Here is a 14,280-nt window from a genome sequence, read left to right on the forward strand (position 1 = left end):
TGAGTGGCAGCCTATTAATTATATTATGTTATAACCGCACTAGAAATCGAAGTGTTAACATCACCGTCATACCGAAGAAAAAAAACAAAACAGGGAGTCTGGAACACTGACGCTAACCATTACCTTGACGTGTTTCGACTTATGAGTAACGTCCAAGTAACGTGTGTCGACGATCGTGTGTCGACGATCGCTGTAACGTGCCTACAACACGTTACTCATAGGTTAGAAATGTTTCGGGTACGCTAAACATTACCTCGACGTGTTTTGACTTATGAGTAACTTACAAGTAACGTGTGTCGACGTGTGTCAACGATCGTGTAACGTGCCTACAACTTATGGCCAGCGTTATGCGGAACGTGTGAGTCATACGCTGGCATACGTCGAAAAATTTCAAGCATGGAAAATTTGTCTAACAGCTCGGCGTACTACGACGTATGCCAGCGTACTACGAAAAAAGCCAGCATACTACGACGTATGCCAGCGTGCTCTTAACGTATACAAACTTACCCATAACGTATTCGACGTGTGTCAGCGTTTTAGCCAAATTTTGCATACGTCAGGCATATGCTGGCTAAATCGTCAAGGTGTGACAGGGCCTTTACATACACACTGGATATTATCCATTCGTTATTTAAGAAACCTGGTTTAAAAGCCCCAATCGATTTAACATTACCGGTTACATCCTTCAATGTATTCTCCGAATAAGCGTACTGGATACACTTTATTAACTGAGCCTAATGTACCCTCGATTCTTTAATTTTATCTGGAAATTCAAAACGGAAATGGAGTGGACATAAAATTATTATTATTTTTTAGTTTCTATTTTATCAATATATTTTCCCTCTCTGGTTGTAATCTTGAGTGTGTGTGTGTGTGTGTGTGTGTGTGTGTGTGTGTGTGTGTGTGTGTGTGTATGTGTGTGTGTGTGTGTGTGTGTGTGTGTTGCAGAGGGGTCCATGTTGTCGAGCGACGTGGACCAGGCTAATAAAGGTTGCTCCATGTATTTGAACCCAACAAGTTGTCAATGTCTCAATGACTTGTATCTAGCATGAAGATGAATCTTACAGGCTAAAAACGATATATAGCATGAGATCTCAAAATTACGGTTGGATTCGAACGAAATTTGGTGGACAGGTTCGGTGTGTCACAAGGAAGAATTGATTCGATTTTGGTGAATATCCGGATCAGGATCCGAGAATTTTTTAATTTTTTTCCGTGATTCTTCTATCACCATTGGAAGATAATAGTGAGGCAACTTAGCTAAATATAGCATAACAATTGTGCATTTTGTGAGGAAAGCACTAAATTTGGCACACCAGTAGCCTATCATATTATGAACAGATTTGGATATTGGGCCATCTCAAAATTTTTGATGGCAGTGGAAAATGGCTGCCACAGCCATCAGCAGCTGAATTTGAGATGGCCCAATATCCAAATGTATTCATAATATGTTAGGCTACTAGTGTGCCAAATTTGGTGCTTTCCTCACAAAATGCACAATTGTTATGCTATATTTAGCTAAGTTGCTCCACGATAAGGCTAAAACACGATACTGTACATCAAAGAGCATAATATCTCACAAGGTTGCGGACGAGTTAGTGTGACCAAACTTGGTGAATGAGTTGGGCACAAGAGCAAGCTGATTCGATTTTAGTTCAGGTCCGGATCCAGATCTAACCTATCAGTGGGATATCAGAAACCGTTCAGCCTGGCCGAGGTATGCGCTCCACGAAGTGCCGTTATCGACTTGTAGTTGTATTTATTTAACATCATTGGTTCTCTGTACATACAAATACGCCCCCCCCATACCTTCTGAACACCCACATGCTTAGCCATTTATTGAATGATTAATTTAATAGCAGAATCCTAATTCTTAAGGAGCTTTTATGTTGTGGGGAACCGCGGTTCGATCGCTGGTTTGCACAAAGATGAAGGAGCCGATCCGAGAGGAAACCCCAATGTTGACCATTCGCGGATGATGGCGCTTATCAAGACCACGTGGTCGCCGTCGCCGTGACACGTGCAGTTCAGGAAAATTGTTGCAAAACTCGAGAATTCGTAAAACTTGACCCTTCTCCTCCTCCTCCTCCTTCTCTTTCTCATTCTCATCTTTCTCCTTCTCTTCCTCCTCCTCCTTCTCTCTCTTCTCTCTCCTCCCTCTCCTCCTCCTCTTCCTCCTCCTTCTCTTCCTCCTCCTCCTTCTCTCTCTTCTCTCTCCTCCCTCTCCTCCTCTCTCTTCCTCCTCCTTCTCTTCCTCTTCCTTCTCTTCCTCCTCCTTCTCTTCCTCCTCCTCCTTCTCATCTTTCTCCTTCTCCTCCTCCTCATTCTCCTCTTCATCCTTCTCTTTGTCCTTTTGCTCCCCCTTCTCCTCCTCTTTCTCCTCCTCCTCTTCCTCCTTCTCTTTCTCCTCTTCTCCTCTTTCTCCTTCTCCTCATCCTTGACGGTCATCTCGGGAGGTTATAACCCAAATCGTTGAAGGTGAAGGGAATTAACGATATATTTATTAAAAACATCCACTATATAATCACACTCCGCCATGTTGGCGTCCACTGCACGCAAGTCGCGACCACCATTATTTTATCTTTTGTATTTAAACTCGTTGCTTGCATTTTCGTTTGAGGTGGAGGAACGAGTCAGGAAGCTGGCGAAGTTCCCTGTGATTAGATGGTGTATTAGACATGGGACAGTTGGTTTCACCGTTTTCCCTCAATTGAAGTATCCAAGGCAACGCACTTCGTCACTTCAACAAGTACCGGGAATTGTTTGGATCTGGTGTGCCATAAAATTTTCTTTTAAACAAATATGATCATTTTCCGATAATAATGTTCAAAAATATGAACAAAAACTAAATTGTGTACAAGCGTCAGCAAAGGAGGATAACTATGACTCGTGTAAAAGAAGACATCCACACTCTGCACATGCGTATTGAAGAGGGAGAGGGAGAGGGAGAGGGAGAGGGAGAGGGAGAGGGAGAGGGAGAGGAAGAGGGAGAGGAAGAGGAAGAGGAAGAGGGAGAGGGAGAGGGAGAGGGAGAGGGAGAGGGAGAGGGAGAGGGAGAGGGAGAGGAAGAGGAAGAGGAAGAGGAAGAGGAAGAGGGAGAGTAGGCCCAAACAAGGAAGCAAAATGGAATATGACGTTCATGTGGGCGGGGCTTGTGCGCTCTGACGGAAGGAACGCCTTGTGACACCATGAAAGGGGACTCGGTCCACTCGTAATGCTGCACCAGGTTCGCGTTTGACTTCGGCCAACTCACCACATTCAGGTGCTTGTACATGGGTTGAAGTTTGACGTATTAAGCGGGTTCATCGCTTCATTTCTTTCGGCGAGTTCAGGCTCTGTACGAAGCACCGCACTGTATTCACCTTACCACTGTATACCATTGCTCTCTGTACGTGGTAGAGTAATGTATTCACCATCCCACTATATACTTTGGTTATTGATGCAGGACAGCACTGTATTCACTGAACCATATACAAAGGATTTCTATATGTGGTGCAGCACTGTATTCCCCATACCACAGTAAATGCAGGGTCTCTGTACATGTTCCAGTCATGTATTTAACATATCAGTGTATGCAGGCTTTCTGTACATGTTCCAGAACTGTATTTAACATACCACTCCATGCAGGCTCTCTGTACATGTTCTAGTACTGTATTTAACATACCACTCCATGCATGCTCTCTGTACATGTTCTAGTACTGTATTTAACATACCACTCCATGCAGGCTCTCTGTACATGTTCCAGGACTGTATTTAACATACCACTCCATGCAGGCTCTCTGTACATGTTCCAGGACTGTATTTAACATACCACTCCATGCATGCTCTCTGTACATGTTCCAGTACTGTATTCTCCGAACCACTCCATGCAGGCTCCCTGCACATGTTCCAGTACTGTATTTAACACACCACTCCATGCAGGCTCTCTGGACATGTTCCAGAACTGTATTTAACATACCACTCCATGCAGGCTCTCTGGAGATGTTCCAGAACTGTATTTAACATACCACTCCATGCAGGCTCTCTGGAGATGTTCCAGTACTGTATTCTCCGTACCACTCCATGCAGGCTCTCTATACATGTTCCAGCACTGTATTCTCCGTACCACTCCATGCAGGCTCTCTGCACATGTTCTCGTACTGTATTTAACACACCACTCCATGCAGGCTCTCTGGACATGTTCCAGAACTGTATTTAACATACCACTCCATGCAGGCTCCCTGCACATGCTCCAGTACTCTATTTAACATACCACTCCATACAGGCTCTCTGGAGGTGTTCCAGTACTGTATTCAGCATATCACTGTATGCAGGCTTTCTGGACATGTTCCAGTACTGTATTCTCCGTACCACTCCATGCAGGCTTTCTGTACATGTTCCAGTACTGTATTCTCCGTACCACTCCATGCAGGCTCTCTATACATGTTCCAGTACTGTATTCTCCATACCACTCCATGCAGGCTCTCTGCACATGTTCCAGTACTGTATTTAACATACCACTCCATGCAGGCTCTCTGTACATGTTACAGTACTGTATTTAGCATATCACTCCATGCAGGCCTTCTGTACATGTTCTAGAACTGTATTCTCCGTACCACTCCATACAGGCTCTCTGTACATGTTCCAGTGCTGTATTTAACATACCACTCCATGCAGGCTCTCTGTACATGTTACAGTACTGTATTTAGCATATCACTCCATGCAGGCCTTCTGTACATGTTCCAGAACTGTATTCTCCGTACCACGCCATGCAGGCTCTCTGCACATGTTCCAGTACTGTATTTAACATACCACTCCATGCAGGCTCTCTGTACATGTTACAGTACTGTATTTAACATACCACTCCATGCAGGCTCTGCACATGTTCCAATACTGTATTCTCCATACCACTCCATGCAGGCTCTCTGCACATGTTCCAGTACTGTATTTAACATACCACTCCATGCAGGCTCTCTGTACATGTTACAGTGCTGTATTTAGCATATCACTCCATGCAGGCCTTCTGTACATGTTCTAGAACTGTATTCTCCGTACCACTCCATACAGGCTCTCTGTACATGTTCCAGTGCTGTATTTAACATACCACTCCATGCAGGCTCTCTGTACATGTTACAGTACTGTATTTAGCATATCACTCCATGCAGGCCTTCTGTACATGTTCCAGAACTGTATTCTCCGTACCACGCCATGCAGGCTCTCTGCACATGTTCCAGTACTGTATTTAACATACCACTCCATGCAGGCTCTCTGTACATGTTACAGTACTGTATTTAACATACCACTCCATGCAGGCTCTGCACATGTTCCAGTACTGTATTCTCCATACCACTCCATGCAGGCTCTCTGCACATGTTCCAGTACTGTATTTAACATACCACTCCATGCAGGCTCTCTGTACATGTTACAGTACTGTATTTAGCATATCACTCCATGCAGGCCTTCTGTACATGTTCCAGAACTGTATTCTCCGTACCACGCCATGCAGGCTCTCTGCACATGTTCCAGTACTGTATTTAACATACCACTCCATGCAGGCTCTCTGTACATGTTACAGTACTGTATTTAACATACCACTCCATGCAGGCTCTGCACATGTTCCAGTACTGTATTCTCCATACCACTCCATGCAGGCTCTCTGCACATGTTCCAGTACTGTATTTAACATACCACTCCATGCAGGCTCTCTGTACATGTTACAGTACTGTATTTAGCATATCACTCCATGCAGGCCTTCTGTACATGTTCCAGAACTGTATTCTCCGTACCACGCCATGCAGGCTCTCTGCACATGTTCCAGTACTGTATTTAACATACCACTCCATGCAGGCTCTCTGTACATGTTACAGTACTGTATTTAACATACCACTCCATGCAGGCTCTGCACATGTTCCAGTACTGTATTTAACATACCACTCCATGCAGGCTCTGCACATGTTCCAGTACTGTATTTAACATACCACTCCATGCAGGCTCTCTGTACATGTTACAGTACTGTATTTAACATACCACTCCATGCAGGCTCTGCACATGTTCCAGTACTGTATTTAACATACCACTCCATGCAGGCTCTCTGTACATGTTACAGTACTGTATTTAGCATATCACTCCATGCAGGCCTTCTGTACATGTTCTAGAACTGTATTCTCCGTACCACTCCATACAGGCTCTCTGTACATGTTCCAGTGCTGTATTTAACATACCACTCCATGCAGGCTCTCTGTACATGTTACAGTACTGTATTTAGCATATCACTCCATGTAGGCCTTCTGTACATGTTCCAGAACTGTATTCTCCGTACCACGCCAGGCAGGCTCTCTGCACATGTTCCAGTACTGTATTTAACATGCAAGCTCTCTGTGCATGTTCCAATACTGTATTTAACATATCAGTGTATGCAAGCTCTCTGTACATGCTCCAGTACTGAATTTAACATATCACTGTATGCAGGCTCTCTGTACATGTTCCAGTACTGTATTCACCAGACCATAGTAGATGCAGGGTCTCTGTACATGTTGCAGTACTGTTTTCTCCATACCATAGTATATGCAGGGTCTCTGTACATGTTCCAGTCCTGTATTTAACAAATCACTGTGTGCAGGCTCTATGTACATGTTCCAGTACTGTATTTAACATATCACTATATGCAGGCTCTCTGTGCATGTTCCCACACTGTATTCTCCATAGTATATGCAGGCTCTCTGAACATGTTCCATACTGTATTCCCCAGACCATAGTATATGCAGGCTCTCTGTACATGTTGCAGTACTGTATTCTCCATACCATAGTATATGCAGGGTCTCTGTACATGTTCCAGTACTTTATTCTTCATACCACTCCATGCAGGCTCTCTGGAGATGTTCCAGTAATGTATTCTCCATACCACTCCATAACATATCACTAAATGCAGGCTCTCTGTACATCTTCCAGAACTGTATTTAACATATCACTATATGCAGGCTCTCTGTACATGTTCCAGTACTGTATTTAACATATCACCTTATGCAGGCTCTCTGTACATTTTCCAGTACTGTATTTAACACATCACTATATGCAGGTTGTCTGTACATGTTCCAATACTGTATTTGACATATCACTCCATGCAGGCTCTCTGTACATATTCCAGAACTGTATTTAACATATCACCGTATGCAGGCTCTCTGTACATTTTCCAGTACTGTATTTAACACATCACTATATGCAGGTTGTCTGTACATGTTCCAATACGGTATTTAACATATCGCTCCATGCAGGCTCTCTGCACATGTTATATTACTGTATTTAACATATCACTGTATGCAGGCTCTCTGTACATGTTCCAGTACTGTATTTAACAAATCACTGTATGTAGGCTCTCTGTACATGTTCCAGTACTGTATTTAACAAATCACTGTATGTAGGCTCTCTGTACATGTTCCAGTACCGTATTTAACATATCACTAAATGCAGGCTCTCTGTACATCTTCCAGAACTGTATTTAACACATCACTATATGCAGGCTCTCTGTACATGTTCCAGTACTGTATTTAACATATCACCGTATGCAGGCTCTCTGTACATTTTCCAGTACTGTATTTAACACATCACTATATGCAGGTTGTCTGTACATGTTCCAATACGGTATTTAACATATCGCTCCATGCAGGCTCTCTGCACATGTTGCAGTACGGTATTTAACATATCACTATATGCAGGCTTTCTTTACATGTTCCATTACTGTATTTAACATATCACTCCATGCAGGCTCTCTGTACATGTTCCAGTACTGTATTTAACATATCACTCCATGCAAGCTCTCTGTACATGTTCCAGTACTGCATTTAACATATCACTCCATGCAGGCTCTCTGTACATGTTCCAGTACTGTATTTAACACATCACCATATGCAAGCTCTCTGTGCATGTTCCAATACTGTATTTAACATATCAGTGTATGCAAGCTCTCTGTACATGCTCCAGTACTGTATTTAACATACCACTCCATGCAGGCTCCCTGCACATGTTCCAGTACTCTATTTAACATACCACTCCATACAGGCTCTCTGGAGATGTTCCAGTACTGTATTCTCCGTACCACTCCATGCAGGCTCTCTATACATGTTCCAGCACTGTATTCTCCGTACCACTCCATGCAGGCTCTCTGCACATGTTCTCGTACTGTATTTAACACACCACTCCATGCAGGCTCTCTGGACATGTTCCAGAACTGTATTTAACATACCACTCCATGCAGGCTCCCTGCACATGTTCCAGTACTCTATTTAACATACCACTCCATACAGGCTCTCTGGAGGTGTTCCAGTACTGTATTCAGCATATCACTGTATGCAGGCTTTCTGGACATGTTCCAGTACTGTATTCTCCGTACCACTCCATGCAGGCTTTCTGTACATGTTCCAGTACTGTATTCTCCGTACCACTCCATGCAGGCTCTCTATACATGTTCCAGTACTGTATTCTCCATACCACTCCATGCAGGCTCTCTGCACATGTTCCAGTACTGTATTTAACATACCACTCCATGCAGGCTCTCTGTACATGTTACAGTACTGTATTTAGCATATCACTCCATGCAGGCCTTCTGTACATGTTCTAGAACTGTATTCTCCGTACCACTCCATACAGGCTCTCTGTACATGTTCCAGTGCTGTATTTAACATACCACTCCATGCAGGCTCTCTGTACATGTTACAGTACTGTATTTAGCATATCACTCCATGCAGGCCTTCTGTACATGTTCCAGAACTGTATTCTCCGTACCACGCCATGCAGGCTCTCTGCACATGTTCCAGTACTGTATTTAACATACCACTCCATGCAGGCTCTCTGTACATGTTACAGTACTGTATTTAACATACCACTCCATGCAGGCTCTGCACATGTTCCAGTACTGTATTCTCCATACCACTCCATGCAGGCTCTCTGCACATGTTCCAGTACTGTATTTAACATACCACTCCATGCAGGCTCTCTGTACATGTTACAGTGCTGTATTTAGCATATCACTCCATGCAGGCCTTCTGTACATGTTCTAGAACTGTATTCTCCGTACCACTCCATACAGGCTCTCTGTACATGTTCCAGTGCTGTATTTAACATACCACTCCATGCAGGCTCTCTGTACATGTTACAGTACTGTATTTAGCATATCACTCCATGCAGGCCTTCTGTACATGTTCCAGAACTGTATTCTCCGTACCACGCCATGCAGGCTCTCTGCACATGTTCCAGTACTGTATTTAACATACCACTCCATGCAGGCTCTCTGTACATGTTACAGTACTGTATTTAACATACCACTCCATGCAGGCTCTGCACATGTTCCAGTACTGTATTCTCCATACCACTCCATGCAGGCTCTCTGCACATGTTCCAGTACTGTATTTAACATACCACTCCATGCAGGCTCTCTGTACATGTTACAGTACTGTATTTAGCATATCACTCCATGCAGGCCTTCTGTACATGTTCCAGAACTGTATTCTCCGTACCACGCCATGCAGGCTCTCTGCACATGTTCCAGTACTGTATTTAACATACCACTCCATGCAGGCTCTCTGTACATGTTACAGTACTGTATTTAACATACCACTCCATGCAGGCTCTGCACATGTTCCAGTACTGTATTTAACATACCACTCCATGCAGGCTCTGCACATGTTCCAGTACTGTATTTAACATACCACTCCATGCAGGCTCTCTGTACATGTTACAGTACTGTATTTAACATACCACTCCATGCAGGCTCTGCACATGTTCCAGTACTGTATTTAACATACCACTCCATGCAGGCTCTCTGTACATGTTACAGTACTGTATTTAGCATATCACTCCATGCAGGCCTTCTGTACATGTTCTAGAACTGTATTCTCCGTACCACTCCATACAGGCTCTCTGTACATGTTCCAGTGCTGTATTTAACATACCACTCCATGCAGGCTCTCTGTACATGTTACAGTACTGTATTTAGCATATCACTCCATGTAGGCCTTCTGTACATGTTCCAGAACTGTATTCTCCGTACCACGCCAGGCAGGCTCTCTGCACATGTTCCAGTACTGTATTTAACATGCAAGCTCTCTGTGCATGTTCCAATACTGTATTTAACATATCAGTGTATGCAAGCTCTCTGTACATGCTCCAGTACTGAATTTAACATATCACTGTATGCAGGCTCTCTGTACATGTTCCAGTACTGTATTCACCAGACCATAGTAGATGCAGGGTCTCTGTACATGTTGCAGTACTGTTTTCTCCATACCATAGTATATGCAGGGTCTCTGTACATGTTCCAGTCCTGTATTTAACAAATCACTGTGTGCAGGCTCTATGTACATGTTCCAGTACTGTATTTAACATATCACTATATGCAGGCTCTCTGTGCATGTTCCCACACTGTATTCTCCATAGTATATGCAGGCTCTCTGAACATGTTCCATACTGTATTCCCCAGACCATAGTATATGCAGGCTCTCTGTACATGTTGCAGTACTGTATTCTCCATACCATAGTATATGCAGGGTCTCTGTACATGTTCCAGTACTTTATTCTTCATACCACTCCATGCAGGCTCTCTGGAGATGTTCCAGTAATGTATTCTCCATACCACTCCATAACATATCACTAAATGCAGGCTCTCTGTACATCTTCCAGAACTGTATTTAACATATCACTATATGCAGGCTCTCTGTACATGTTCCAGTACTGTATTTAACATATCACCTTATGCAGGCTCTCTGTACATTTTCCAGTACTGTATTTAACACATCACTATATGCAGGTTGTCTGTACATGTTCCAATACTGTATTTGACATATCACTCCATGCAGGCTCTCTGTACATATTCCAGAACTGTATTTAACATATCACCGTATGCAGGCTCTCTGTACATTTTCCAGTACTGTATTTAACACATCACTATATGCAGGTTGTCTGTACATGTTCCAATACGGTATTTAACATATCGCTCCATGCAGGCTCTCTGCACATGTTATATTACTGTATTTAACATATCACTGTATGCAGGCTCTCTGTACATGTTCCAGTACTGTATTTAACAAATCACTGTATGTAGGCTCTCTGTACATGTTCCAGTACTGTATTTAACAAATCACTGTATGTAGGCTCTCTGTACATGTTCCAGTACCGTATTTAACATATCACTAAATGCAGGCTCTCTGTACATCTTCCAGAACTGTATTTAACACATCACTATATGCAGGCTCTCTGTACATGTTCCAGTACTGTATTTAACATATCACCGTATGCAGGCTCTCTGTACATTTTCCAGTACTGTATTTAACACATCACTATATGCAGGTTGTCTGTACATGTTCCAATACGGTATTTAACATATCGCTCCATGCAGGCTCTCTGCACATGTTGCAGTACGGTATTTAACATATCACTATATGCAGGCTTTCTTTACATGTTCCATTACTGTATTTAACATATCACTCCATGCAGGCTCTCTGTACATGTTCCAGTACTGTATTTAACATATCACTCCATGCAAGCTCTCTGTACATGTTCCAGTACTGCATTTAACATATCACTCCATGCAGGCTCTCTGTACATGTTCCAGTACTGTATTTAACACATCACCATATGCAAGCTCTCTGTGCATGTTCCAATACTGTATTTAACATATCAGTGTATGCAAGCTCTCTGTACATGCTCCAGTACTGAATTTAACATATCACTGTATGCAGGCTCTCTGTACATGTTCCAGTACTGTATTTAACATATCACTGTATGCAGGCTCTCTGTACATGTTCCAGTACTGTATTCACCAGACCATAGTAGATGCAGGATCTCTGTACATGTTGCAGTACTGTTTTCTCCATACCATAGTATATGCAGGGTCTCTGTACATGTTCCAGTCCTGTATTTAACAAATCACTGTATGCAGGCTCTGTGTACATGTTCCAGCACTGTATTTAACATATCACTGTGTGCAGGCTCTATGTACATGTTCCAGTACTGTATTTAACATATCACTATATGCAGGCTCTCTGTGCATGTTCCCATACTGTATTCTCCATAGTATATGCAGGCTCTCTGAACATGTTCCATACTGTATTCCCCAGACCATAGTATATGCAGGCTCTCTGTACATGTTGCAGTACTGTATTCTCCATACCATAGTATATGCAGGGTCTCTGTACATGTTCCAGTACTTTATTCTTCATACCACTCCATGCAGGCTCTCTGGAGATGTTCCAGTAATGTATTCTCCACACCACTCCATGCAGGCTTTCTGTACATGTTCCAGTACTGTATTCTCCGTACCACTCCATGCAGGCTCTATACATGTTCCAGTACTGTATTCTCCGTACCACTCCATGCAGGCTCTCTGCACATGTTCTCTTACTGTATTTAACACACCACTCCATGCAGGCTCTCTGGACATGTTCCAGAACTGTATTTAACATACCACTCCATACAGGCTCTCTGGAGATGTTCCAGTACTGTATTCAGCATATCACTGTATGCAGGCTTTCTGTACATGTTCCAGTACTGTATTCTCCGTACCACTCCATGCAGGCTCTCTATGCATGTTCCAGTACTGTATTCTCCATACCACTCCATGCAGGCTCTCTGTACATGTTCCAGGACTGTATTTAACATACCACGCCATGCAGGCTCTCTGGAGATGTTCCAGTACTGTATTCTCCGTACCACTCCATGCAGGCTCTCTATACATGTTCCAGCACTGTATTCTCCGTACCACTCCATGCAGGCTCTCTGCACATGTTCTCGTACTGTATTTAACACACCACTCCATGCAGGCTCTCTGGACATGTTCCAGAACTGTATTTAACATACCACTCCATGCAGGCTCCCTGCACATGTTCCAGTACTCTATTTAACATACCACTCCATACAGGCTCTCTGGAGGCGTTCCAGTACTGTATTCAGCATATCACTGTATGCAGGCTTTCTGGACATGTTCCAGTACTGTATTCTCCGTACCACTCCATGCAGGCTTTCTGTACATGTTCCAGTACTGTATTCTCCGTACCACTCCATGCAGGCTCTCTATACATGTTCCAGTACTGTATTCTCCATACCACTCCATGCAGGCTCTCTGCACATGTTCCAGTACTGTATTTAACATACCACTCCATGCAGGCTCTCTGTACATGTTACAGTACTGTATTTAGCATATCACTCCATGCAGGCCTTCTGTACATGTTCTAGAACTGTATTCTCCGTACCACTCCATACAGGCTCTCTGTACATGTTCCAGTGCTGTATTTAACATACCACTCCATGCAGGCTCTCTGTACATGTTACAGTACTGTATTTAGCATATCACTCCATGCAGGCCTTCTGTACATGTTCCAGAACTGTATTCTCCGTACCACGCCATGCAGGCCCTCTGCACATGTTCCAGTACTGTATTTAACATACCACTCCATGCAGGCTCTCTGTACATGTTACAGTACTGTATTTAACATACCACTCCATGCAGGCTCTGCACATGTTCCAGTACTGTATTCTCCATACCACTCCATGCAGGCTCTCTGCACATGTTCCAGTACTGTATTTAACATACCACTCCATGCAGGCTCTCTGTACATGTTACAGTGCTGTATTTAGCATATCACTCCATGCAGGCCTTCTGTACATGTTCTAGAACTGTATTCTCCGTACCACTCCATACAGGCTCTCTGTACATGTTCCAGTGCTGTATTTAACATACCACTCCATGCAGGCTCTCTGTACATGTTACAGTACTGTATTTAGCATATCACTCCATGCAGGCCTTCTGTACATGTTCCAGAACTGTATTCTCCGTACCACGCCATGCAGGCTCTCTGCACATGTTCCAGTACTGTATTTAACATACCACTCCATGCAGGCTCTCTGTACATGTTACAGTACTGTATTTAACATACCACTCCATGCAGGCTCTGCACATGTTCCAGTACTGTATTCTCCATACCACTCCATGCAGGCTCTCTGCACATGTTCCAGTACTGTATTTAACATACCACTCCATGCAGGCTCTCTGTACATGTTACAGTACTGTATTTAGCATATCACTCCATGCAGGCCTTCTGTACATGTTCCAGAACTGTATTCTCCGTACCACGCCATGCAGGCTCTCTGCACATGTTCCAGTACTGTATTTAACATACCACTCCATGCAGGCTCTCTGTACATGTTACAGTACTGTATTCTCCGTACCACTCCATGCAGGCTCTCTGTACATGTTCCAGGACTGTATTTAACACACCACTCCATGCAGGCTCTCTGTACATGTTCCAGTACTGT

General features: G+C 43.5%; 1 protein-coding gene across 1 annotated transcript in view; it reads left to right on the forward strand.

Annotated features, from left to right (window-relative positions):
* The first annotated feature begins 3,087 nt into the window (after positions 1-3,087).
* The window catches only part of TRAF6 (TNF receptor associated factor 6), a 44,915-nt gene continuing 33,722 nt past the window's right edge, over positions 3,088-14,280 (forward strand). Inside the window, exon 1 of the mRNA XM_085881848.1 lies at positions 3,088-3,262. The gene's annotated coding sequence lies outside the window, so the exon portion shown is untranslated. The remainder of the gene's footprint in view (positions 3,263-14,280) is intronic.

Source organism: Eptatretus burgeri, chromosome 5 (assembly GCF_056783735.1).
Source record: "Eptatretus burgeri isolate ZD-2024b chromosome 5, Ebu_testis_v1, whole genome shotgun sequence".
NCBI lineage: Eukaryota > Metazoa > Chordata > Myxini > Myxiniformes > Myxinidae > Eptatretus > Eptatretus burgeri.